The sequence below is a fragment of the Mercenaria mercenaria genome, chromosome 13 (genome assembly GCF_021730395.1).
Source record: "Mercenaria mercenaria strain notata chromosome 13, MADL_Memer_1, whole genome shotgun sequence".
Lineage (NCBI taxonomy): Eukaryota > Metazoa > Mollusca > Bivalvia > Venerida > Veneridae > Mercenaria > Mercenaria mercenaria.
Genome location: NC_069373.1, coordinates 69,640,681 through 69,646,680, shown reverse-complemented (window position 1 = coordinate 69,646,680; position 6,000 = coordinate 69,640,681).

Genomic DNA, 6,000 nt, shown 5'->3' with positions numbered 1-6,000 from the left:
ACAACTATTTTAAGTTTGAATCAATTCTAAGATAAACAGTCTCAGAGCTATGGATCTTTTGTCATATGATGTGGGTAATGATGAGGAGCAACCATTTTAAGTCTGAATCAAATCCATTCAGTAACATCAGAGATATGTCGAAAAAAGACACATCAATGTAACACTGAAATTCTAAATAAAAAGGGGACATTATTCATGAAATGTTTGTGTGAGCGTTACGGACCTTATGTGATATGATGAGGAAGAAGAACTATTTTAAGTTTTAAAGTATAAATCCTACTAATATATAAATAAACTCAATGGAGAAAGAAGCCTTATTGCATTGAGTTGAAACGATGGGCTGCAGCTCGAAACCTCCTCATGTTTATTTGGCATTATTAATTCTTCATTCAACATATTAACCCTTAGCATGCTAGATAAATTGTCGTCTGCTGGAAATGTCGTCTGCTAAAATTGTAAAGTTCATTCAATTTGCTCCAAAATTGGAAGAAATATTGTCAGAGTAGCAAACAGCTTGGAACCAGATCAGACGCCGATTTAATCGGCGTCTGATCTGGTTCCAAGCTGTTTGCAAAGGCTGTTAAATTCGCCTGCAGCAGGCTAAGGGATAAACCTTGATGGTAAGTACAGGTACGATGTTTGATTTAACTGTAAAAATATTTTAGTGTTATCCTATGTATTGCCTATTGAGGTGCATGATGTCTTTGCACAATATCACATGGTGGTTCTTAGATATGTCTTCTATAAATATTCGAAATTATATACCTGTAAAAGCTATTTTTAAATGCACAAGTCGCGGTTACCTTAAATTAAAACTGTTAAATATTATCTTTGCTAAATCACGGTCTCTAGTGTTAGATATATACTCATTTGATGAACATTTACATTCTACAAAGTACACAACACTATGGTATCTATATAAGTGAAATAATGACGTCTTGAAAATATAAAGCAATATCCAGTATGTACTGATCTAGTCTATTTGGTACATTGATCGCAGAGATCATTCAACTCAACTAACGTTTTAGTAATCATGCTTAAGTATGAAGGGTTCACCGGCAAACATTATTGTCATAAGTAGCATTTTGCTACAGAAATAACTGTAGGCCTAATTACACGACAACAAGGTAATCACAACTTTATGTGATGTAGAAAAAATACAATGGCTCATTTTCGATTCCAAAAGTTTACGAACAATCGCAAATAATGTTTTCAAGTCATCGAAAAAAGGTTTAATATTTTCACATTCATAAGAATGTGCTGTAAACATTAAAGTTGCAACGGCCATTAGAAACAGCCATTAAACAAAGCTTATGCTCCGTGAATAATGCATTTTGCAAGAATTTCCACTTTTATTGACAAGTATTTCCCAACTAAGCCACTAGTTTATTGGGGACAAATTGCCATTTTCAATCCAGTGTAAGGGCGTTCATTTTTGCAGTTAATAAGGTATTTTAAAACTAAATGCGTTTTAAGCCTTCAGTGTGGTTTTACTATTTCAGTTAAATATGTTACAACTCGATCAAGTATTTGAATTTTGTGGCGCTGCAGGCACTTCAAACGATTTCGATATAGTAATCTTAATTTTCTCTCAGTCTATTGTTGTTTGTCAGAATTGTCATAAATATTATTTTTCTGAACGCCAAAACATCTTTGATAAAAACCTCTGAGAAGATCCTTTGGCTGTATAGAACTCAATGAAGTAAACTAGTGATAGACTCGGCAACACTTCTCACGCACTGTAGCAAAATCTTCCTCCGGAATTTCAGGCATTTTATAGCTATAAATATCATACATTATGTGATATATTACGACTGATGTTGTTTACAGGATATGTTCTGTCAAATGACGGATTCAAAACATGTTACAAAATGATGCATGTTGCATGTAAAATGAAACAGAGATAGTCGACAGCCTATCATACTTGTACAACATACTTGTTGTTGTTTTTGTTTATCCAGGAGGTATGTTTAGGAAAGAAATATTTTATTTTCGGACGAACGCAATGAGGGAGAAAATAATATATATGTACCAAATTACGTTTTGGAAATTTCTCCATTATGCTGATCCATCCAATAAAAAGTAAAAAGGGATAAGAAAACATAAACTATATTAAAAAGACTACTTTGCATATAGAATCTTTGTACCCTTCCCCAATTTTTTTAATTCATTCTTTTAGGAAAGGGAGGGGGTGGGGGTCACTTATATTTATAGTTGTTCATCCGTCTGTCAATCTGTCCGGCGTTTGTGTCGCACATATCTAAAAAAAAAGCGTTTCATCTAATGACATCAAATATTGTATGAATGCTAGCATTTTAAGTTATACACCCGGGAATTTGTTTCAGATTTCACACAAATCGATCAGACTTGGGGTTATTGTTCTCAACATGACCAAGTAAAAAGAAATACAAGATAGTGCTGGAAGAAAAATCCTGACCTAATGATCATAGCTTGGACCTACATGGCCTTTTAGTTAAGGTCACGGACTACGCATCCTTGACCCTCTCCGACATGGGTTAGAAACCTCGATTGGTTAGTAGAGTTCTTAATATATGAGGAAGTAATCCAGCTTGCTTGAGAAAGGTCGGTGGTACTCCCCTGGAAATAATGCCCGGAGTGGGCACTTGGGGATTTTCCTTCGCTATCAAAGGGTGAAAAATGTTGCCATATGACCTAAATTTTGTCGTTGTGATTCTAAACTCAACAAAAAGACTGATAATTGAGCCGCGCCATGAGAAAACCAACATAGTGGCTTTGCGACCAGCATGGATCCAGATCAGCCTGCGCATCCGCGCAGTCTGGTCAGGATCCATGCTGTTCGCTATCAAAGCCTATTGCAATTAGAGAAACCATTAGCGAACAGCATGGATCCTGACCAGACTGCGCGGATGCGCAGGCTGGTCTGGATCCATGCTGGTCGCAAAGCCACTATCGTTGGTTTTCTCATGGCACGGCTCATATGAATTTCAATTACGTTTGGACTGGCTGCTCTATCTATGGTCTCTTAGTTAAATGCTTCTTAGTGTGTATTTGAATATCATTAAGTACATCTGACTGCATATACCTCGCTTGCTTTTTTTATCATATTGTAACCCATGATTTTTTTTGATTTCCAATCTATTTACTATTTTGTTGATATTGACACTATCGTGGTTGTGTCTGCAATTTTTTGTTTCACTGAAAGGCGTCTTTAGGAAATAGATAGGTGTTATCTTTTGAATTATATCATTTGATGTCATGGAGTAAATTAAATGTTTCTCCATAATATAATTCCGCTCAAAACTCAAAAAATCTGCTACAGGGTTGCCTAGTTGCGTGCAATACTTCCAAAAGCACCCCGTCCCCTTTTTAAAGATTTTTGAAAATCTAAGGGTATGTTATATTTGCTCAATCCCCAAAAGATGTTTAAAGTACTTATATTTATCTCTTTTTCCTGGCAAGATTGGGACGTTTTCTATTTAACATTAACCGCTTTCTATCGTGCACTTTCCTCCTTAATATAAATGAACCTTAAAGCCCTATCGTTATCAATGGCATTTTGTCCAAAATCGAACCTAATTTGATGTTTTCCCCCATATTTCTGAGATTTATTCTGTCTAAAGCTTCGACTTGAAGTGACACTTCGGATTTCATAGCATTTCTCATTTGACAGATTCATTCCTCTCTCAACACAGCATGACAACTATTTATGTACCTTAACGGACACATTTTACTGCGAGAGCGGAATACATTTAGTGTATTTATTTCTCTGCTCATTTTTTTGTAACATTTGTCCTGGTTTACGTAAGAATATAACGTCACGTGTTGAAGATATTGAGCTGCACATTTTTTTGTACAACATGTAGAATTCACAAAGCTTTATGATAATTTGATTTATGATATAAATTATAAAGAAGTAACAATAAATTCTATAAGAAGATCCTTCCGAAGCATAGAACACAATGAAGCATAAAATAGACGGTTCGGTTTAGCCGAGATTGTTCATGAGAGGCAAATAAATGTGCATTACCTCTCACGCCCCCTACCTCCACATCTAGCACCTCTATAGTAGTAAAATTGAACGCACTCTGTGATCCCATATGACCAGAAAGTACCAAATAAGGAGAGATGTTTTATAACCGCGACACATTACACAATATTAGAAATAGGAATTTTAAGTAAAAGCCAGTGTTTGTACCACTACCACATCTGCTACAAAAATTACTGAAATTATTTTGGATCGTAGTTTTAGGCAGGGGAGCTTTTTATCCGGCTCGAAAAGAGAAACGCAAATGCATACACGAACAGTGTGAGCGATATGCATGTTTCATCAAACAGTTAGAAGCTTGAATAAAAATATCCAAGACAAAAAGCAATATACAGCAGCAAGAATTATGAACAGTAAGCATTAGTAACATCTTAAATATCACGAAAAGAACATTTCTGTCACAGTTCATATTAACTTGTATCTTAAAATTAAGATTCAGATGTACCCTAAAATCTTGGGGTCTATATTCACTCATCACTAAGTTTTGTATTCAGTAACTTGTTTGAGCTGTTTAGATCAGAATTTAGTACTGCATAGATACGTTAATTATTGTTAAACTAATATTTGTCGCAATTCATCTATTAAAACCACTTAATTGGCAACATTTTGGTTACAGAATTCGAGACAGAATCAATGAGTTACGTATCTCGTTTCTTCCCCAGAATATGGCAGCCATTGGTGCATTCATAAAGATATATAGTAAGTACGTAAGTAAGTAAGTAAGTAAGTATATTTTATTATTTATGACATTTACATTCTGTCAGTTAGTATTGACACATCGGTAGATGTGATTTAAGTCTTCCGGTATTTTTAAAACTTACTTATATAAACTTTACTTTGTATTTTTTCAGCAGCAAAAAAGCCTAAGGATAGACTTACTATATGATAAGAAACGAATATTTCATTCTTATTTGTTGAAATAATTTAATGAAAAGTGAAGTTACAAGGCAAATACAGTCGAACTCGATATCTCGAAGTTTCAAGCCCCGTCTCAAAAACATGTGCAAAAATTTGAGTCGAATGTTGGTTATTTCAAAGTAAAACGCTGGATCCCTTAGAATTCGAGATATCGAGTTTCAAATGTACAGTACTGTAGTGACAATTTTGTCCAGTATACCAGTATAAGTTTTAACTAATTCAAGTAGACTGTTAATATAAGCATTCCAGTTTGGGTTCACGTCTATAAAGGTTATAACCAATTAAATTTGAATTAATTTATTTCATAAATTATTAGACGGTATTTACCCAGATACGTTTTCCTTTCCGACACATTCATTAATGGTCAATATAACAACTCTTCCAATTCTGAAATACTTATTGAACTTATTCAATTTACTTTTTATCAAAAACAGAGCAGTTATGAAAAACAAATGAAATAATATAGTCTCTTTCAGTTGCAAATTGATCTTTGACAATGAAAATACATGCATTTATTGTTTCTTGATATATGTTTCAAATCCGTTACCGAATTTCATTAGATCTACTGAATAACTCCTGAATCTCACATTAAACTGAGTCAATCTTATTTGGATCTAAACATAGAATAAGGTCAAATCCAACTCCTGATATTACATGTAATGGTACAACTATTGAACCAACTTCTACTGTCAAATATTTTGGTGCATCCCTTGATCAGAACCTTTCCTTCGATTCAATGGCTCGCTCCATATTAAAAAAGGCTAACTCAAGGTTAAAATATTTATATCAGAAGAAACGTTATCTTACTCAACACACGAGAAACTTCTTGTCATGGCCCTAATCCAATGTCATTTTGATTACGCCTGTTCTATATGGTACCATAGTCTGACTCAGTTACTTAAATCCAAGCTCCAAACCACACAGAATAAGTTAATGAGGTTTGTTCTGGACCTTGATGCTAGGTCGCACATTGGCCCAGAGCACTTTAAATCTCTCAACTGGTTACCAGTCAACAAACGTGTTTTTAAGATAAAAAATGGGTTAGCCCCGGATTA